A 23,924-nucleotide genomic window follows, 5' to 3' on the forward strand; every position below is an offset into this window, starting at 1 on the left:
CCATATCTCCCTCGTTTTAACTCTGATTCGACCCCTGTTTGAACCTACGCGACCCTCTCTTCCCCCTCTACAGGATTATCAAAAAAATCGGACTTACCGCACTTTTGTTCTGACTGATTATGCGAACTCCGGCGAAGGCTAGTAACTCTGACGAGGCTCATTCTTCCCCGGCTTCTCCTTCGATTTCTTCCCGCCTTCTTGCCAAACTTCCTCCTCTTTCTCTATAGCAAGCTCCTCCTCTTAGAGTGCCTCAACTCTCAAACTTGTTTGGAATGATTTTAGAACAACCCATGATGCCTATTTATAGATTTCTTCAACCAATCACATTATGCCACTTGTCACAATCTAAGCCATGAACTCCAAAGACTCAAAGATATAATTGAATGACTTTTCAAATCCAAAACTAGAATGAATTTAACTTTTGAAATCCAAGCTAATTCCCCCAACTTCTCCCAAATAACATTTTGGCCCTTATTTCAAGTCCTCAACTTTAATATTTTACCACATAAGCTCTTAATTTTATCCTTATTTAGTTTGGATAATTTTCTAATTATATTTACACCCTCAAACATCAAATTTATTTAGATACTTAAAATCTCAAAATTTATAACTCAAAATTTCTTAATATGTATGATTTTCGGGAAGCCCTTACCATTATTCGGTCTTTTCAGGCTACAACCTAACTTAATCGAAAAACAATCTCTGATTTAATTTCTTTCAGCGTCATAAATCTCGTCTCGAGACGCTCATCAAAAATATACCTTTATCCTCAGGTATCTAAGCTCTAGGGCACTCCTTACGACTGATTTGGTCACTTGTTGTTATTTCAAACATATTTTTTGGTATTTTAAACTCACTTAAAATACGTGGCATCTTCACAAAAATATGGGGTATTATAAAGTCCTTTAAGAAGTTCAAGGAGGTTAAGGTTGAAGTGGAGAACCAGACCAGAAAGAGTATTAAAATACTCCAATTGGATCGGGGTAGGGAATACTTGATTACGGAGTTTGGTGACTATCTCAAGTCTTGTGGTATAATCTCTCAGTTGACACCTCCTGCCACACCACAATTAAATGGGATTTCTGAGCATAAGAATCATACCTTGTTGGACATGGTGCGTTCAATGATTACTTATACAGATCTACATGTTTTCTTATGTGGGTATGCGATTCAGACTGTAATTTATCTTCTAAATAGGGCTCTGACTAAATCTATTAAGACAATGTCATATGAGATGTGGTATTGGAAACCTCTTAGTCTTATGCATGTTAAGGTTTGGGGTTGTCCGGCTTAAATTAGATAAGTTGGAGGCCCGCTCTAACACAGGTAGATTTGTGGGGTATCCTAAGTATTTAGTGGGGTACCAGTTCTATTTTTTGAGTGATCAAAGAATTATGGTCAGCAGCGATGCTATATTCTTGGAGAAAGAATTTCTTTAGGAATGTGGTGTCAGGAGAAAGATAGATTTGGAAGAAGGGTCTTTCGAGCCACAGATCGTATCTAGTCAGGAGGTTGAGCCGATCAGTTTAGGAAATGTCATCTAGTAGAGTACCTCGCCTTTCAGAACGATATGAATTTAGTATGGAGGTGATGCATGAGATGTTCCTAGAAGTGACCTAATGGTTGATCCTACCACCTATGAAGAAGTGATAAGTGATATTGATTCCAAGAAATGGTTGAAGGCTATGTAGTCTAAAATGTTATTCATTCCACCCTGGTTGATGTTGAGGATGCAGGGAATGCTGAAGCGATAGATGATATCCTTCCACACCATGTTTTCCACCTTTTTCTCTGCTATAGTAGCCAAAGGTTTAGCTTCCACCCACTTCATGAAGTAGTTAGTAGCTACTAGCAGGAATTTCCTTTGGGTTAAAGCTACCGAAAATTGGCCCAATATGTCTAGCCCCTACTGGGTGAATGGCAACGATTGAAATATGGGCTGGATGGAAGAAGGAAGTTTCACAGTCAGTGGTGTATGTCTTTGACACTTTCACATGTTTGAACTTTCTTAGTTGCGTCATGTCGTAGAGTAGGCCAAAATAAGCCTGCTCGCAAAACTTTTCCCACCAAGGTTTTCCCTCCAAGATTTTCCCCGTAGTCTCCCTCATGCACTTCCTCAACCCTGGTTGAGCTTCCAAGGGTCCCAGGCATTTGAGCAAGAGAATCATCTCTTATACAAGTCTTGTCCCACCATTGTAAAGCATGTGACACTAGTCTTCAACTGCCTTGCCTCCAAGGGAATGTCTGGGAGTTCCTGATTAAGCAAATATTTCAGTATTGATGTCCTTCAATTTACCTAGGTTACAACACAATGAATCGCGGCTGCCCTCTTTTTCTCCTCCACACTTGGCCTTTGGAAGATCTCCATATGGATTAACCTCCCCAGTGTATCTTCCACAGTTGCCAACTTAGACAACACATTAGCATGTTGATTGAGGGATCTATCTATCTAAATCAATTCAAAACGTTCAAAGTCATGTGCAAGCTCTTATACCTTCTGTAGGTAACGGCCCGAAATGGGTTCTCTTGCTTCACAAGATGCCTGGAATAGCTGTACAACCAGCTGTGAGTCATGAGCAATCAACCTTGCAACTTCCAATTTCATGTTAGCGAGGAGAGCTTCGTACTCAGTTGTGTTGTTTGAACTGGGAAAGGTGAAGCGGAGGGAATCCTCCAAAATTTCTTTTTCGGGCAAGATCAACACGACTCTGGCCCCATTGCCTTTGGAACTTATTTCCCCCTTAACAAAAAGTAACCACTTTGTAGGATGGGCATTTTCTTACACAGGGGCATGAGTGCACTCAACGATGAAGTCTAGCAAGGCTTGCCCCTTGATGGCTTTCCTTGGTTCAAAACTAATATCATACTCACTGAGCTCAATAGCCCACTTGGTTAACCACCCTAAACACTTTAGTTTCTACAAAACCTACCATAAGGGTTGATCTATTAAAATGGTTACCGTGTGAGCTTGGAAGTAGGGCCTCAACTTTCTTGTTGTTGTCACTGATGCCAGGGCTACCTTTTCAGCATACGGGTAGCGTGATTCAGCTCCCTATAATATCTTTCTCACATAATAGACAGGCTAATCAGTTTGCTCGCTCCGCCCATTTAATCAAAACAACACTGACTGCATAGTGGCTAACACTCAAGTATAGATATAAGGGTTCCTTCATTTTTGGCCATGTTAACAAAGGAATCTCCTTTAAGTAGGCTTTCAACTCTTGGAATGCTTTCTCACATTCCTTTATCCATTGGAAATTCTGGCACCCTTTTAAGGCTCTAAAGAATGGAAGGCTTTGCTTTGCTAACTTGGAAAGAAATTGTAATACCCAATATTTTTGTGAGATTGTCATGTAATTTAAGTGAGTTTAAAATATCAAAAAAAATGGCTTGTAAGGGAAACAAGTGATCGAATTAGCTGCAAGGAGTGTCTTAAAGCTTAGATACATAAGGAAAAAGGTATGTCACTAATGAGCGTCTTGAGGTGAGATTTATGAAACCAAAAGAAATCAAATCAAAGATCATTTTTGGTACAACTGTGAGTCAGCTTGAAAGACTGAATGATGGTAAGGGGCTTCTGGGAAATCCACAAAACTCTAAAGAGGCTCTAATTTTATGAATAAAATAACTCTTAAGTGGTTTCGAAATGAAACAAAAGGGTTTGTGATCGAAACATGCATTTGCAGCCTAAGTGTAATTTTTTATTCTAGTTGAAAATGGTTGAAAATGATATTTTTTTTAAATTTGTTGGGCTAATTGAGAAGCATGAGATTTAGGGGTTCATGTGGTAAAATATCAAAGCTTGATAACTTGAAATAAGGGCTAAAATGACATTTGGAAGAAGCTTGGGGTATTAGCTTTGGATTTCAAAATTCATTCTATTCTAGTTTTGGATCACTTTAGATTTTAAGCAACATTCCATTCTATCTTTGGATCACTTTGGAGTCCAAAGCTTATCCAAGGACATGTGGCGACTTGTGATTGGCTCGAAAAATCTATAAATAAGGCCATGGGGTTGTTCTCAAATCATTCTAAGTAAGTTTGGGGATTGAGGGATTCTAAGGTAAGAATCTTATTCTTGTGAAAGGGGAGAAAATTCTACAAGAAGAAGGGAAAGAATCAGAGGAGAAGCGAAGGAGAACGGGCCTCGCCGAAGTTTTGGGTCTTCATCAGAGTTTGTCCCAGACAATTAGAAAAACGGCGAGGAAAGTTTGATTTTTTATAATATTCATATAGAGAGGGAAGAGATGGACCCATAGATTCAAACGAGGGTCAAATCGAAGCTAAAACGAGGGAGTTATGGTCGAAATACGAAAATTGCGCAAAGTTGTCTAAAATATAAGGGCACAAAGGGGCTGCATGAGGAGATGCGTGGGCCAACTTCCAGGGTACGTGAGGGCGCGTGTGGGGTCCCCTTGCCCTGAAATTTTTTAGTTATGTCCCTCATTTAATTCCTTTCAACCCTATGTAAAAATATTAGAGGTTTGGTATGTAACACCCTCTCTCCTAGAACTACCCAAGAAGAGGTGCTATAGGGAAAATAAAATAAACTAACTGATAATCTGAAATCTGATACCATAACTGAACATCTCAATCAACTGGAATAAAAACTCTGAGTCAATACAGACTGAAAACCATAAACTCTGTCTAAAGGACAATCCCTCAACTGAAATATAAAATAGATTTAAACTGAGAAAACATTATAAACTCAACAAAGTCCCAGACATCTTTTATCTTGAGCGGCTCCACGTACACACACTACTGAACATTGCTGCTAGGCCCCACATCTGATACTCCTCTGCTAGGACCTGGAGGGGTGAAGAGTACAAGGTGAACTGCAAAGCTCAGCAAGTAATAAGCTGAAAAGAATAACTGAAGTTGAATCAAAGAATATCGATACTGATAAAATACCTACTGAACTTGTACTGAGTATAATCACTGTCTGTTTGCATTCATAAAAATGTAATGTACATAAACTGTAAACTAAATGCAGGTATGCAACTTTGGCTCATAGGCCCACATAATCTGATAAAACATACCTGACTAATCTGAATCCTGTAAACAGAAAAAAAAAAAAAAAAACTGTAAGCACATACTGTGGGCAAAGCCCCTAGCCCCCTGGTCGTCACCAGGCGAGCAACTCATAAACTGAGTTGTAACTAAAACTGATACTGGTGGGATCCCCGCGGACTAAGCTGCCTAGCGCACATAATGCAATGCTCATATAAATGCTGGCACATGATGTAACGCCCCGCTCCCACTTACGGGTGTTACTTGTGAACAATTACCTGAATTGTCTACATGTCCGGTCTTTGGCGAAAGGTGGACCATGTTTCAAGACTTAACGCCCTAGGTGGGAACTAGGCTCGTCCTTCCCTTCCCTCAACCCCAGGATTCACTAACAGAATTGGGCTTCAACCACACCACATTTGGTTGAAAGGAAAACTCATGAAGACGTCCAACTGCTATTTTTTTATTTATATTTAATTCTTTTTCCATCCAAGAATTTTACTGGGCTCCATAAAAATCACCATTTAAATAAATCCATTGATTGATTTCCAATTTTGGAGGAACAACTCATCATTTTTAATTTTCCAAAATTTCGGCATTATTCTCCAAAAGGCCCGAAAAATCCCTTTATTTTGAAAATTCCTCCGGAGCTCAAAAATCAATATAGAATTTCCCCCTAATTTCCCAAAATTCCAGATTTTTAAAAAAAATTAGCTGGCGGGGCCTGCTAGCACGCCTGGGGCCCGCGCGAGGCCCCGCTGGGCGCTGGCTGCGCACGATCATGCACTTACCCGCATGCGCGCCCGCCCCCACCCCCGCCCCCACTCGCACGGCTGCTGGTTGTGCCCCTGCTGCTGCCCCTACTACCCTCTTCACTTATTTTTACCTTTTTTTTTTTTCTTGGGCTTTAAACCCCAAATTTTTTCAAAAATTAAATTTATTAAATGAACTTCACATTCTTTCAATTTTTGCCTCTATTTCTCCATAATTAAGGCTTAAACAACACTCTTGATGCTTCCACAACAACTCATACCAAAGTGAGATTCAACCTAAGATTCAACATGCCAAAAGCCACTATCTCATTTCATTTTAAAATTAACACTTCAATAGAAAATACACTCATAAACTTAGGCTTTAACAAGCCATCACCAATCAAATAATTAAACACCATGAGCTTCCAACCACAAGCTTGCAACTTTTCCTTTTCTCTTTTGACATAAGAACAACCTACAAGGGGAGGATAAAACCTCATGAGCCACAAAGCTCAATGAGAGTGCAATGAACATAAGTATGAATAAAAACATAATATGTGATGCCAAATACATGTATGCAACATGGTTAGGGATTCCACATCCTCATAACCACCTTGGTTTGAGGCTTTAAACTACCCTACCCCACACAACCTCATGGCCATAGGTCCTTAAGCACAAACAACATGTCAATGCACACACTCAAAGTTTAAATACATACTTAGAACTTGCAAAGCCACCATCCCATGGGGCTATCCCTTACCTTAGCATTCTTTGAAGCTTCAAACTCTCACTAGCTTCTTTCCAACACTTCTCCTAAAGAGATTCCTTGAAACAAAATATAAAGAAACTAAGCTACCATTCAAGAAAAATAAAAAGATCACTAAACTAAGGAATAACCCTTACCTTCATCTTCTTTCTTTTCTTTTCTTTTCTTTCCCTTTTCTTCTTCTTTCCTCTCATTGGAAAGCTTCTCCCTTTCTCTTACTTTCCTTCTTTCTTTCAAATGGAAAAAATTGAGACAAAGGCTTACTTTCCCCTTTTATACTTCTCTTGTCTTGAAATCTCAATTTCAAGACTTCATCTTAGCCTTTGATTTCTATTTGCTTTTTGAGAGAAAATCCTAACCATCCATCTCTTTAGATTAAATACATCTCTCTTGGAAGAAACACAATCCATGCCATTTTCTCTCTTTAAATCTCAACCATTGGATTACTTTTGCCTTTACAAGACTTAATCTCTACCTTTAATAGGAAGCACAATCAATGTGCCTTTCCAAGAATTAATCTTAGTCATCCAAAATTAGTCTTTAAATTAACTCATTAATATGTTGGCAATCCTTGTCAACCATCAAGACTACATGGTGGCCCTTAGATCACTTTCCAATTTCAAGAATCAATCTCATCCCTCCAATTTTTCATTTCTTTCCCATTTAAATTAATGGGACTATTTTCACCCCATCACATGAGAGACTATTTTGAGAGACATAAATACTTCATTTTTCATTTAAATAAATCTCATAATTTTCAAACATTAATGGGTGACTAATTTCCCATTTCCCTTTGAATTTATTTAATTCACCATAATCATTCTCCTTATTAAATGCTTGAGAGACTAATTAGTATTTATTTTTATATTTAATTAATTCCCCCATTTAACTTGGACCACGTTAAGCCAGGTGTCACTCCAAGACACCAACCTTGGCTCCCAAGTTCTAATCTCATCCCTCCATGTGGCATTACCACATTAATTCACCATTTTAGGAAAAATTAATTATTTTCTCAAATAATTGCATATTCTCCATTTTCCTTATTTTCCATAATTAAATTCCTCTATGGAATTAATTCCAAAATACCAAAATACTTTTTTATGAATTATTAATCTCATATATCTCCGCATAAATAAAAAATTGGGATTTAATTCATTTACTCACCTAATTCCATATAAGAATTATTTCTAATTTACCAAAATACCCTTTATATTGGACTTCACTATCCAAATTATCAAAATGTCCCTCTCTCATAGGGCACCATCATTCTCAAGGACATTTTTAGAAGTTTCACACTTCCTTTCTTATTCTCTTAACACCGGGATTACTGGATGTTACACACGATATGTAGTGCTCCATATAAAGTCATGCTCAATGCTCATACCAAGATGTATGCATATAATCTCACAAAATAATGCTAAACATATAATAAACACTAAACATGTAATTTCATCTTCAATATATTGGAATAAAAAGATTCTATGAATTATGTGTTATGGTATGAACATGATTAACTTGTTATATTTTGGCATAAAATTCAATATTTGGAGGTATTGAATATCTTTATTTGAATAAAACTTGAATTAAAACATCACTAGAAGTTTAAATTGGATTTCTGGAAAAACTATTCGGATATCAGGAGGGATATTCGAATATGATGAAAGATATCCGGATATGAAGAACGCTCATCTGGATACACTGGTGCTCAATCAGAAACTATCCAGATATGTTAGGACGTATTTGGATATGAAATAGGACATCCGGATCTAATTCTAGCCATCCGGATATCTCACTGAGGCATTCGGATGCCACAAGAGACTATTCGAATACGAATTTCAACTTTTGAGGGAGGTATCCAGATATTATCTTGACCTATCCAGATGTATAAACAAACCATCCAGATATCATACTCGAAGAACTTTAGATACATCTGGATACGATACAAGGTATCCGGATATTACTCATAGAAAGTCTTAGACTCATCCGGATACAACACGAAGCATCCGGATCTCACTCACAACCACTAGGCACAACCAGATATGACTCAAGGCATCCAAATACTACTCACACTCACTGATGGACACATCTGGATACGAAAACAAAGCATCCGGATATTACTGGGCTATCCGGATATGAACAAAAGTTATCCGGATATTACTCACGGTAGGCACTGGACTCATCCAAATGTTATACAACCATCCAGATATATTGCTAAGCCATCCGGATATGCCCAAGGGCCATCTGGATGTCACTCACAGAAAACTTGTTGACTCATCCGAATAAACTCTATTCCATCCGGATGCTACTCACAAGCTTTGAAAAATCCACCCGGATATGGAAGAACTCATCCCGATATCTGCAACTATTTTTTGATGAACACGAATAATTACAGAGGCTATGTTCTTGATCAAAACTCAATGAAACTATGCCCTGCTGAAAGAAATCTTGGAAACATGAATTCCAACTGGTATGAAACAATATTAAGGATGATTCAACAATGATATTTGGAAGAATCGTTGTATAACTCATGCACATCTATCTCATGCATTCACTGTTTACGTGTATATATATATATACACAGACTGCAACTGATATAAAATCTGAGAACTCAATGAAGAACTATAATAATCTGAAAAACTGATATGGACTTATAATGGAAGGGATTACAGGAAGAATACTTGCCTGATAGAACTCTCTGATCAAACACTGGAGCGATCCTGAAGACTCTAGCAAGCCTCTACTATCTCTTGGCCTCTATGTTCTTCACACGGCATGAAGAAAAGCTAAGCTAATGGGCTCCATATATAGACATAAAGCCCGAGATCACACTTCTTCTACAACTTGGATTTCTTCTCAGAATCTAACTAGGAGATTCTCAATCCAAATCGACCTCATACATGGATTCTCATTCTCCTTTAAATACATAATCTCACTTAATTAATAATAATACAAAAATTATTATTAACACTCTCAAATAATAATAAAACTCCAAAATTACCTTCATGCCCTTGCATTTGATTTTCACAAAATAAATGCCATTTAAATGCTATTTAAATACTATTCTTTCAATTAAAAATCTAAATTGCCACCTTGGCAAATTCCTTTAACTCCAACATTAAAAAGAAATAAATGCTATTCTTTTCCTTCAAAATCTCTAAATTGCCACATTAAATAATTAATTGGCAAAATCGCTTAATCAAATACTTCAACAATTAATTAAATCATTCTTGAATAAATACTAGGCTCTCTAATGCGTAATTACAATTTCTCTCTCCTTAAAAGAATTTGGTCCTCCAAATTCGTACTTGGTTACTCAACAACGAGGGGTAAAACGCCTCGTGTCTTCTTCTAATTCTCACGTCGCCTCTTCTGACAAGTGTTGTTGCCATTGAACCTTAACAAGAGGAATTGATCAGTTCCTCAAAATCTTTTCTTTTCACTCTAAAATACTGGTAAGCATCTCTTCATAAGACACATCTTCTCAAACTTCAAGAGTCTGAAAGGCAATCACATGCTGAGGATCTGGCACATACTTCCTCAACATCGAAACATGAAAGACGTTATAAACATGGGACAACTGAGGTGGCAAAGCTAACTCATATGCCAAAGTCCCTATCCGTCTCAAAATTTCAAACGGACCAATGTAACGAGGACTAAGCTTCCCTGTTACGCCAAATCTGCGAACTCCTTTAATAGGCATGACCCTCAACCAAGCATGGTCACCTACCTCAAACTTGAGGTCTTGTCGTCGCTTATCTACATAGCTCTTATGTTTGTCTTGGGTTGTTTTCATTCTAGTTTTGATAACTCGAATCTTTTATGACGTCTGCTCGACAATTTCAGGACCTAACAAAGCCCTATCACCAATTTCTTCCCAAAATATCGGCGATCGACATGGTCGCCCATACAAAGCCTCATACGATGACATTCCAATACTTGAATGGAAACTATTATTGTAGCCAAATTCCTCCAAAGGTAAATGCTCATCCCAACTACCTTAGAAATCTATAACACAAGCTCTCAACATGTCCTCGAAAGTCTTGATAATCCTCTTTGACTGACCATCTGTCTACAGATGAAACGCTGTACTAAACTTCAACTAAGATCCTAATGCATCATGTAAAGTTCCTCAAAAGTGAGAAGTAAAACGAGGATCTCGATCTGATACAATGCTGGATGGAACACCGTGTCACTTCACGATCTCCTCAATATAAATTCTTGCAAACCTATTTAATGGGTAAGTCTTCTTAAAAGGTAGAAAATGAGCTGATTTACTCAAACAATCAACAATCACCCATACAGCATCATAGCCTCTAGTCATCCTGGGTAAAACCCATCACAAAATCCATAATAACATTATCCCATTTCCACTCCAGAATAGGTAATGAAAATAATAAACCTGCGGGTTTATGATGTTCCACTTTAACTTGCTGGCATACTGAACACTGCGAAACATATTTAGCTACACCTTTCTTCATACCACTCCACCAATACTGTTGCTTTAGGTCGTGGTACATCTTCGCAACACCTAGATGAATAATGTAACAACTTTTGTGTGCTTCGTTCAAAATCTCCTGCTTAAGATTTCCATCATCGGGTATATAAATACGTCCTTGGAATAGGAGTATACCATTACTCCGTAGAGTATATCCTAAAAGAGAAAATTTCTCGATGTCTTGCTGAAATTTGTGCCAACTTCTCATCTTTTGATTTCTGGTTCTTGAGTAAATCAAATAACTTGGGTTGTATCCTCATGTAGGCATAACTCACAACTGATATGTCCTCTAGGACTGAAATAGATAAAGCATTTAATTGCTCCAATAACTTCCATTCTTGAACCATCATTATAGCCATAGAAGCTGCTCACTGACTCAAAGCATTGGCTACTACATTAACCCTTCCTAGATGATATAGAATCTCACGGTCAAAGTCTTTAAATAACTCGACCCAACGTCTTTACCTCATGTCCAATTCTTTCTGGGATAGAAGATAATGTAAACTCTTATGATTTATATAAATCTCAACCTTCTCACCATATAAATAGTGTCGCTATATCTTTAATGCAAATACTACCACTGCCAACTCCAAATCATGAGTGGGGTAATTCACCTCATGTTTCTTCAATTATCTGAATGCATAAGCATTAACTCAACCTTATTTCATCAATACGCAACCCAAACCTAAATGGGAAGCATTACTGTAGATGGAATATTTCTCTCCACTTCTTGGTATAGTTAAGACTGGTACGGTGGTCAACTTTCGCTTTAATTCTTGAAAAGCACGTTCACACGCATCATTCCATTCCAACTTCTCTCATTTCCTTGTTAGCTTAATTATAGGGAAAGATAAACGAGCAAACCCCTTAATAAATCGCCTATAATAATAACCGGCTAGTCCTAGAAAACTATGTATCTCTTCCATTGTTGTCGGCATTGGCCAATCCATAACTGCTTTAGTCTTGTCTGGATCCACTGAAATACCATCTCCAGACACCACATGGCCTAGAAATCCAATCTGAGTGAGCCAAACTCACACTTGCTGAACTTGGCGTATAGTTGATCTTCCCTGAGCCTCTGTAGTACCAAAGTAGGATGCTTTGTATGCTCCTCTACACTGGGTGAGTAACTAAAATATCATCTATGGAGACAATAATGAAGCAATCTAGGTACTCGTGTAGAACTCAATTCATCAAATCCATGAAAACAGCTAGATCATTCGTTAACCCAAATGGCATCACCACAAACTCATAGTGTCCTTAGCGAGTCCTGAAAGCAATCTTCTGAATATCATCATCTCTGATTTGCACCTGATGGTAACCTAATCTTAAGTCTATCTTTGAGAACACTTTAGCTTTTCACAACTGATCTAACAAGTCATCAACTCGAGGTAACGGCTACTTGTTCTTCACTGTCACCTGATTCAACTTGCAATAATCTATGCACAACCTTAAAGATCCATCTTTCTTCCTCAAAAACAATACTGGTACGCCCTACGGGGATGAACCGGGTCGGATAAAACCCTTTTCTATTAATTCTTCTAACTGAGCTTTTAACTCATTTAGCTCATTAGGTGTCATTCAATACGAACCCTTAGAAATAGGCTGTGTACCGGGCAATAACTCAATAGAAAACTCTACTCCTCTCCGAGGAGGTAATCCTGGTAGCTCATTAGGGGAAACATCTGGACATCTCATACTACTGGCACCCTAAACAACTTCCTATTGCTTCCCTCATCTGAGGTAACAAAAACTAGGTAAGGTTCACATCCATCACGCATCAGCTTCTCTACTTTCATCACTAGGATCATAAGAATCGTAGCCATAGGGTTGACTCCTTTATATATCTAAACCGGCTGTCGAGCTAGATCAAAGTAAATAATCTTCCGTCAACGGTCAACTCTTACATAATGCCATGACAACCATGAAAGTAAAGTAAGATCGCTACGGGGCAAGCAGCGTAGTTCAAAAATTTTGAACCTTACCCCGATCCCGGCGATTGGATCAACGTCGAAATCAAATCATTCACAAACAAATAAATAAATCTAACCTTTAGATTATCGAGTCGTTCGCGGATTCGAGCCGTCCAAGCGTCCGGCCTCTAACTCGTGATACGCGGCACGCGTCCGTTGGCAAGGAGAGCGGAATAGGAGTGCTAGCTCCTTCTCCTTTGCGCGGCTTGTGTATGGACGGTAAAAGAACACCCACGTTTCAAATCGATGCCAAAAGAAACGGGGAAGAGTAAACGGCAATGCGTTTTTCAACTCTTGAAAAACGACACCAAAAATCACCTCTATAATGGACAACCTATAAAAGGATATTTATAATGAAATATCCTAGGGTTTCTAAAACCCTAATGGATTGGGCTAGCCCATTAATTCTAATTTAATTAGAATCATAAGTGGGCTTATTCTAGTCCAACTAGAAATATAATTAAATGGCCCAATTCTTTTATAGGTTAAATAAAATATTATGGCCCAAATCTAATTCAAGCCCAAATATATTTTATTTAATATTTGGCCCAAATCTAATTTGGTCCAAATATAATATTTAATATTTGGCCCAAATCTAATTTAGTCCAAATATAATATTTATTTTAATATTTGGCCCAAATCCAATTTAGTCCAAATATAATATTTAATTTAATATTTGGCCCAAATCTAATTTAGTCCAAATATTAACTTAAGCCCAAAAATATTTTATTTCCTATTTGCCACTCCAACAAATAGAAAATCATTAAATTAGAAACTCCTTCCTAATTTAATCAAATGCCATTTTTAGGAAACTCTTTCCATTACGACGACTCCTCGTCATATCGACGTCATTACGTCTATCTGTTCTTTTTCCGTGAGAACCTACGACGGCACAACTTCTTGCCGAAGTGTCCCACTTAACCATACGTCCACTCTCCTGGTTTAAGCCAGGGACCGTGCCTATTGCGTATGACTCATTAGGCTTCCGAATATGTTGGCAATGTGGCGGTACGAACACATAAGACAAGATTGGCCTCTAGCAAGGCGTCATGCCTACCCAATTATTCAGAAGGATTCATAATCCGCAAATAACCTTTCACGAGCATGGTTACCGTGTAATACGATCCTCTCGTCAATGCATCTTATGTGATCTCAAGTATGGCGATGTGTTGCTTGATAATGATCACATGAGTTTTCTTCGGTCTTTCGGATATCTTCACTTAATAGAAAGTGAATCAATAACTCCTTATTGATCTCTTTCACCATGGCCATGGATTTAAAGTGAATATCCACCGAATGCGCCTTAGATACATCATCCTCTATCAAGGGATAGACGAGTCCCATCTTGGCTATGCACCCATCTCCATAAGCCTCATGATATACCCAACGATCGCCCACGTGCAGCCTTTGTCTAGGCCCATCGAAACGATGTCAAAGCATACCGGTCTTCTTATGAGATGACCGTGACAACCTCAGGTCCAAGGATTAGTTACACCCATCTCGTATGAGAATTCCATCAACATTTAACCAAAATGGATTCTCATGGCGAGTCATGTCCAGTGACACGTTCTCCAACATTGGTCACCTATGTACTTGTCTAGGCATCCCCATGCCTATGGGTGTGAGACCCCCATTGCTATCACATAGCAAAAACATAGCACATACAAGTCTTACCGCAATTGTCAATGTCCATTCTTGACATTGCTACGACTTGGGACGTTTAATGATGTCTATAAACTGTGATGCATCATCTCACATCTTTATAGATTATTCACAGTATACATCATATGGACTTCTATCTAGTTTCATTCGGTTATTACAATAATAACAAGAAACTAATAGAATGACTTCTTGTGAATTTGAATAACTCCTTATTCAAATAATAACATGATTACAATTGTCAGTGTACAACATGCCCAATCTGATTGGGTCTAGAGCACCTACACTAACAAACCAATCCATGCCAAAGATCAAATCAAAATCCCTAACATCAAGAATTTCTAAGTCTTCCAAATAACTTATTATCATGTACTTACTCCCTTCTTGGCCGCTTGTGTCGTCTTCCACTCCTTACTGTCTCTCTAAATAGCATACGCTCGCTAAACTATCATACCATAATCCACACTCTGAGCTCCTCCGAAAGCGTGGCAAATATCAACATGCAATCCTCTCTGAAATTTAGCAACCTTCTTAGGTTCAGTGGACACCAACTCTAAGGCCTATATAGTCAAGGCTGTAAACTTTGCCTCACATTGGGCCACTATCTTGGTACCTTACACCAACTCATCAAACTCAAAAACTTTCTTGTCCTTGACCCACGCTGGATAATAAGCGTCGTTGAATACTTGCTGAAATTCGACCCATGTAGGTTCTTGATTACCAATCTTCTGGCGGGCAGTCTTCCACCATCTCTCGGCATCACCTCTAAATAAAATGTGTTAACTCGTACTTGGCAATCGTCTGTACAATTGATAGCATCCAATTCTCAACTACTATTGCATCTGTGCCTCCATGAAATGCTAATGGTTAGAAGACATGAAATCCTTTAATAGCTGACTCTCTATATCTGTCTCCACAACTAGATCTGTTTGAGCGACTAGCTTATCGCCTCTACTATCTCCTACTTCTTGGGGAACTTGTGATTCCCTTACCTAATTAGTAACTAGGGTATCTATCACCCTCATCAATCCTGCTAAGATACCTTGCATCTCGGCCATTCCTTGCCATAGATCACTACCAGACTCCCCTAGCAAATCAGGCGTGGATACTGGAACCTCATCTAGAATAGAAGTAGCTTGACTGCGAGTATGGGGTCGTCCACCTCTATTACTTATCTTCCAATATCACCACTTACGGTTACAATACTATAAATTGGGACAACTTATCTAACTGATGGACACAAGTCCTAACTCTACCCAACATCCTATGTGTGTACGGGAGACTCCTCAAAATACTGCTCTAATACCAATACTGTAACACCCCCTCTCCTAGAACTGCCCAAGAAGAGGTGCTATGGGGAAAATAAAATAAACTAACTGATAATCTAAAATCTGATACCATAACTGAACATCTAAATCAACTGGAATAAAAACTCTGAGTCAATACAAACTAAAAACCATAAACTCTGTCTAAGGGACAATCCCTCAACTGAAATATAAAATAGATCTAAACTGAGAAAACACTATAAACTCAACAGACTCCCAGACATCTTTTATCTTGAGTGGCTCAACGTACACACACTACTGAACATTGTTGTTAGGCCCCACATCTGATACTCCTCTATTATGACCTAAAGGGGTGAAGAGTACAAGGTGAGCTACAAAGCTCAACAAGTAATAAGCTGGAAAGAATAACTGAAGCTGAATCGAAGAATATCGACACTGATAAAATACTTACTAAACTTGTACTGAGTATAATCACTCTCTGTTTGCATTCATAAAAATGTAATGCATATAAACTGTAAACTAAATGCAGGTATGCAACTTTGGCTCATAGGCCCACATAATCTGATAAAACATACCTGACTAATCTGAATCTTGTAAACAAAAAAAAAAACTATAAGCACATACTATGGGCAAAGCCCCTAGCCCCTTGGTCGTCACTAGGCGAGCAACTCATAAACTGAGTTGTAACTGAAACTGATACTGGTGGGATCCCCGCGGACTAAGCCGCTTGGCGCGCATAATGCAATGCTCATATAAATGCTGGCACACGATATGTAGTGCTCCATATAAAGTCATGCTCAATGCTCATATCAAGATGTCTGCACATAATCTCACGAAATAATGCTAAACATATAATAAACACTAAACATGTAATTTCATCTTCAATATATTGGAATACAAAGATTCTATGAATTATGTATTATGGTATGAACATGATTAACTTGTTATATTCTGTCATAAAATTCAATATTTAGAGGTATTGAACATCTTTATTTGAATAAAACTTGAATTAAAACATCACTGGAAGTTTAAATTGGATTTTTGGAAAAGCTATTCGGATATCAGGAGGGATATTAGAATATGATGAAAGACATCCAAATATGAGAAAGGCTCATCGGGATACACTAGCGCTCAATCAGAAACTATTCGGATATGATGGGATGTATTCAAATATGAACTAAGACATCTGGATCTGATTCTAGCCATCCGGATATCTCACTGAGGCATTTGGATGCCACAAGAACTATTCGAATACGAATTTCAACTTTTGAGGGAGGCATCCAGATATCAGGCGAGACATCTAAATATTATCTTGACCTATCCGGATGTATAAACAAACCATCCGGATATCATACTCGAAGAACTTTAGATACATCTGGATACGATACAAGGTATCCGGATATTACTCATAGAAAGTCGTAGACACATCCGGATACAACACGAAGCATCCAGATCTCACTCACAACCACTAGGCACAACTAGATATGACTTAAGGCATCCGGATACTACTCACACTCATTGCTGGACACATCTGGATACGAAAACGAAGCATCTGGATATTACTGGGCTATCCAGATATGAACAACAGTTATCCAGATATTACTCACGATGGCACTGGACTCATCCGAATGTTATACAACCATCCGGATATATTGCTAAGCCATCCGGATATGCCCAAGGGCCATTCGGATGTCACTCATAGAAAACTTTTTGACTCATCCGGATAGACTCTATTCCATCCGGATGCTACTCACAAGTTTTGAAAAATCCATCCGGATATGGAAGAACTCATCCGGATATCTGCAACTATTTTTGATGAACATGAACGATTACAGAGGCTATGTTCTTAATCAAAACTCAATGAAACTATGCCATTCTAAAAGAAATCTTGGAAACATGAATCCCAACTGGTATGAAATAATATTAAGGATGATTCAACAATGATATTTGGAAGAATCGCTTTATAACTCATGCACATCTATCTCATGCATTCACTGTTTACGTGTATATATATATATATACACACACTACAACTGATATAAAATCTGAGAACTCAATGAAGAACTGGAATAATCTGAAAAACTGATATGGACCTGTAATGGAAGGGATTACGGGAAGAATACTTGCTTGATAGAACTCTCTGATCGAACCCTGGAGCGATCCCGAAGACTCTAGAAAGCCTCTACTATCTCTTGGCCTCTCTGTTCTTCACACGATGTGAAGAAAAGATAAGCTAATGGGCTCTATATGTAGACATAAAGTCCTAGATCACACTTCTTCTACAACTTGGATTCCTTCTCCAAATCTAACTAGGAGATTCTCAATCCAAATCCATCTCATATATGGATTCTCATTCTCCTTTAAATACATAATCTCACTTAATTAATAATAATACAAAAATTATTATTAACACTCTCAAATAATAATAAAACTCCAAAATTACCTTCATGCCCTTGCATTTGATTTTCACAAAATAAATGCCATTTAAATGCTATTTAAATACTATTCTCTCAATTAAAAATCTAAATTGCCACCTTAGCAAATTCCTTTAACTCCAACATTAAAAAGAAATAAATGCTATTTTTTTCCTTCAAAATCTCTAAATTGCCACATTAAATAATTAATTGGCAAAATCACTTAATCAAATACTTCAACAATTAATTAAATCATTCTTTAATAAATACTAATCTCTCTAATGGGTCGTTACATGGTATATCGAAACTCGTATTTTCTACAGAAACCTAGGCCTGCTTGCTGTGAAACAATAACTTCCAAGGGTAAACCTTCAAGGTGAGACTCTGACACCCATCCTTCTATTTTGTATGAGGGTTCTAAACTCCAAATCCTATTTTTTTCTCTTACGAGAGACTTCTATTGCATGAAACATGTTTTGTGAAGTTCCTGTACGCAAACTTATGTTGTTCTCTTGCATGAAATCATGTTGTATATATGAAATGTGTTTTTCTGGAATTATATGTTGTCAGCTTTTTAACTGTTGCATTTATAAAATCCGTGTAGCCATACTGTTATACCTATCTGTTGTTGCTCGAGGGCAAAAGTTTGGATATCCCCCAAGAGACGCTATGCGTACGCCATCAAGAAAGCTCTCATAGGGAAGACCGTGAGTGTAAGGAACAACGAATGTGGTGTTTGCATGAGTTCTGTGTGGTCGGGACCTTCTAAGAGGCGCTATGCGTGCGCTATTGAGAAAGCTCTCGCTGGAGGAGGCCGACGTGTTCATGAGGCAATTCGAAGTAATCCTCATTGTTTCTTCATACGTTTTATACATGTTCATGCATTTATATAAATTGTTTTGGAGTTCTCACTAAAAGATTAATCTTCTAATTGGGCTGTGTCCCTGGAATATTCAAACGTTCAAGGTTCAACAAGCGGCTCTAAGGGAAATGAGATAGCTGAAGAATAAGTTTATTTTATCGTATGTAACATTTTTAGCATATTTTTGCTTATATACGAAATCTATGCAAACCTTAGTATGTTTTTGGTTATGTTTGAGACGTTTAGTTATCATTTTCGAGAGATGATATACATGTAATCGTTTTGTAAATGTCTTGAACGGTTCCTCATATGATAAATAAAGCATTATGGTTATGTACCATATAAGGTTCGATCTAGCTTCCGCATTTATAATTATAATACCTGTCTTAGCTATTCAAGTTTGATAGGCTAAGAAGGTAAAATTGGGATTTTTAAGAATTGTATGTTGTGCATAAGTACATGTGGTGTGAAAAAAAAATTCCTGAAATCCTAAGTTATTTAACACTCGGGAAATCAGGGGTGTTATAGAAATCCCCCCAAAGTTACTAAGTGTCCTGTCAGTCTCTAAACCTCGTTTATTGACGAGGGAGACTGCATATCAATCACTGCCTAGAACTTTTATGGATTGGCCTCTATCTATTGATGAGTGATCATATACCCCAAAAACTTTCCTGACCAAACTCCAAATGCTCATTTGTTGACGTTCAGACACATTTTATTTTCTCGAAGAACTGCAAAAGCTTTTGCCAACTTTTCAGCATGTGACTCCCCTTATTTGCTTTTGACAATCATGTCATTAATGTAGGATTCCATTACATCCCCTAGCAAATCCTTGAAGACCTTATTCACCATGCTCTAGTGGGTTGCACCTGCATTTTTTAGTTCAAATGGCATCACCTTATAACAATAAGTCACTTTCTCTTTGATGAAGTTTGTTTTCTCTGCGTTGGGTAGATACATACTAATCTGATGATAACTAGAAAAAGCATCAAGAAAGCTCAATATGGCGTATCCCGAAGTCTCGTCAACCAAGCAATCAATTTGAGGAAATGGGTAGGAATCTTTAGGGCATGCCTTGTTAGTATTTGTGAAGTTAACACACACCTGCCATTTCCTGTTAGCTTTCTTAACCATCACAACATTGGCTAACCAATCGAGGTACTATACTTCTTGGATAAATCCAGCCTCGATGAGCTTATCCATTTCTTCTTCTAGAATTTAAGATGCTCTAGAGTAGTGTTCCTCTTTTTTTGCTTTACCAGCCAGCCTCCGGGTGAACGTTTCCCAGGCATGTCGGTGAGTGTCCATGTGAATATGTCAGCGTAGGACCTGAGGCATTCAAGGATCTCGTCCTTCTTCTATCCGGTCAGCTGGCTCCCCATATACACTAGTCACTCCTTATTGTTATCCTCTAGAGGGATCGACTCAAGAGTTTCGATGGGTTGAGGGTTAGCATTGTAAAGAGTCTATATGCCAATCATTAGTGTTTCTTTTGAGGGCACTTTTTCTTTCCCTTTTCCATTCTTCGTAGAGCTTACATAACAAACCCTCACTTTCTTTTAATCCCTCTTGACTTAGTCAACTCCATGAGAAGTGGGGAACTTCATCAGCAAATATCCCAGGGAGATTACTGCTCTCGTATTGTTAATGAGAAAACGTCCCAAGATCACATTATAAGTCGACGAGGGGGTCCGCACTACCATGAAATTAACCTATCGAGTGACAACTTGGACATGGATCCCTAATGTAATGGGAAACTGTATTAACCCCACCACTAGCACTGACTCTCCAGTAAAGTTGTACAAAGGGGATGACACGGCTTTCAGTCGGTCATGAGCGATCCACATCTTCTCAAAACAGTTCCAATATAAAAGGTTAATCGAGCTCCCACTGTCTACCAAAATTCGCTTGATCAGGTGTTTCACAATCGCAGATGATATTACCAAGGGGTCATCATGGGGCATCATCACATCCCCCTTGGTCTTCTGGGGTGAATATGATTGAATCCATGTGTAATGCTTGACAGGTGCTTCACACTGCTGAGGAGTCCCCTACAAAGTTCTCACCCCTAGAGATAACGTGAATCCTTTTCGTAGTGGGCTCGTTGTCGTTTCCTTCAGGAGTAGGGGCTGTCTCATTTCACCTTTAGTTTCTTCCTTCTTCTCTTTGCCTAGGTTGTTGACTATGCTTAACCTTACGCCATTAATTCAAACAAACACGTAAAAATAAAAAATAAAAAAGTAAAACAAACATGCAGGCACAAGGCGTTTATACTGGCCAGTGTACGAGTATGCGTTGCAACACAAATTTATTTATTGGATGGGAGTCTAGGTCGATTCACTGGGAGATCTTATTAAGATGAAAATTAAAGCAACAAAAATTTTTATGTGCTAAATGGGTTTGTTAGACCAATTCAATAGATTTTAGGAAAATAGAAAAAGAGAAATTGAATGTGTGACAGGAAACAAGATGTCTCGGATCAAAACAATTTCAATGCCAATCCAAATATTTTTTAAGACTCACAAAAGATGATATCATCGAGTTAAATTAATTTTAAGATCTTTGCTATTGATTACGTTCCGGGATGATGATGGTTCTAATTCTAGTAACCGACATACATGGCATGCCGACTCTAACTTAAGCAACCACCATAAACCGAAATGTATAAAGTACACTTAAGCTTGGGGATGAATGATGATATTTCCAGGTTGGTTAACCCACATACATGGCATGAGGTTCCAGATTAGGCATATATCTCAATCCAAATTCAAGTATTTTTGCAAAAATCTAAAAAATTAATTCAAACACCTCAACTTTCAATGAAGTTTAGCTAACTCGGGAAATTTTAGCTTTGGACACTATCCTCGCCTTAGCTAGAGAATTATTAGCCACACATATTCAATATTAAATACAAAAAATTAAAGTGCGAGACAAAATAAAATACAAAAAAGTAATTTGCAAAATTTAATTGTCAAGTAATTTAAAGTCGCTGGAAATTAAATGTGGTATTTAAATGAGTGAAATTAAAGAGACATAAATTCTGGAATGTAAATACAGAAATTGAAAGTTGCATAATATAAATGAGCATTAATGAAAATTACAGAATTTAAATAACAAAATTGAAGGACAGTAATCTGAAAACTAAAATTAAATCTCTATTGTGCGAAAATCAAAGAAACCCTTTCAGTGTGCGAAGCTTCTTCTCCTAGATTATTTTCAATTTCTTTTGTTAAAAATTAAAGAGAAATATATAATCACAAAATATTCAATTAAGCCCAATTTTAAGATTAAAATAGGAGTATAATTATAATAATTTTTTACAAAATTGACCACTAATCAGTTGTAGACCATCTTTCATTCTTTGGTTATCTTGCCTAAGGTGGAGAGGCTACTTGTGATTCTCCTATCGCGGCTCTTGTCTCTTGTCTCTTATCAGATTGCAGCTTAAGCTCGTTAACAAGAACCTATCCAGCTTTCCCTATCTGATTAGTTGTTTGATTTGGTTGCCAAGCTCTCAGCATTATTCAGTAGCATGCCCCAGGCACTCATGGAATTTGCAAAAACCCTCCATATTCGTGTCCAAAGGGCTGGTTGGAGTAGGGAGGAAAACTAATCAATCCGGTGTGTGCTATGGATGAGAATATGGAAGCCCTTGGCTCGTTGAGGGGAGTGAAATTCTGAAATTGTACTTTCAGGGGCTCTTCTCATCTGGGTATCTTCTCTACTTTACTGGGCTCAACTTTATTCTATCTTACTCTTTTTTTAGCCTCATACAACCCCAAGATCTCCATATGTACCATAAACTGGTATGCTCGAACAAACATTTATGTCATCAAGGTCAGTTTGGCGAATACCAAGGACTCCTAAAGTGGAGCGAAGGTGGTTCCGTGAAGAAGTGAGGATGCCGCCAGGCTGACTAGGAGATTTTTCACTTCTTGGGCGACGCTTCGAAAATGGTCTATATACTGCTTCAATGGCTCATTTGACTTTTGTTACAGACTCATCAAATACATAACATTCTTTTTTTTTTAGATGTGAGCGGCAAATGCTTCTAAGAACTCTTTCTTTAACTACTTAAACGAACCAATGGTGGTAGCAGGTAACTTAGTGAACCACTAATGAGCCTACTCGGCTAGGGAGAAGGGGAAGGCTCGGCACTTGGTAACCTCATTCCATCCGTGTAATACAACTACTACCATAAAACGTTACACATGTTGCTTTGGATCTTCCCTTCCGAAATACACTAACAGCTGAGGCAAATTAAAACCCTGGTTGTACCGGCTATCATAAGAGTTCATCAGACAAAGGGAATCCTTTTGAGGGCGCCTCCTTAAGGGCAGTTATCACCTGCTTCTATTCTAGCACCTCTTCAATGTTTTGCTTCACATCTACAGCCTTAAGTGACTATCGCTAGGCATCTTCTTTCAAAGGATGAGGTATGTAGAGGGCTCTAGACGGGGTACTCTCATCGGTTTCTTCGTACATAGGTGATTTCCCCACCATCAGCCAATTTATCTTGGAGTTTGTTTAGCCTAGGCCCCAAATGTTTAGTCGAGACATCTCCATCTGTGCCCTCTACTAGGTTACCCTTTGACGGCTAGCGTGAGAAGGTTACCTCCCTCCTGCCATGACCAGGTAATTGGATATCGAGCATCATCTCATGTAGTAAGGAGGTTGTCTCTTGCATCTTCCGCGCAATCTCTTCAT

At 38.1% G+C, this 23,924-nt stretch overlaps 1 protein-coding gene across 1 annotated transcript in view; it reads left to right on the forward strand.

The window, feature by feature from the left end:
* Positions 1 to 18,981, forward strand: part of LOC127797571 (ethylene-responsive transcription factor ERF113-like) — a 91,458-nt gene extending 72,477 nt beyond the window's left edge. Inside the window, exon 4 of the mRNA XM_052330590.1 lies at positions 18,960 to 18,981. The gene's annotated coding sequence lies outside the window, so the exon portion shown is untranslated. The remainder of the gene's footprint in view (positions 1 to 18,959) is intronic.
* Positions 18,982 to 23,924: the final 4,943 nt, after the last annotated feature.

Source organism: Diospyros lotus, chromosome 3 (assembly GCF_014633365.1).
Source record: "Diospyros lotus cultivar Yz01 chromosome 3, ASM1463336v1, whole genome shotgun sequence".
Lineage (NCBI taxonomy): Eukaryota > Viridiplantae > Streptophyta > Magnoliopsida > Ericales > Ebenaceae > Diospyros > Diospyros lotus.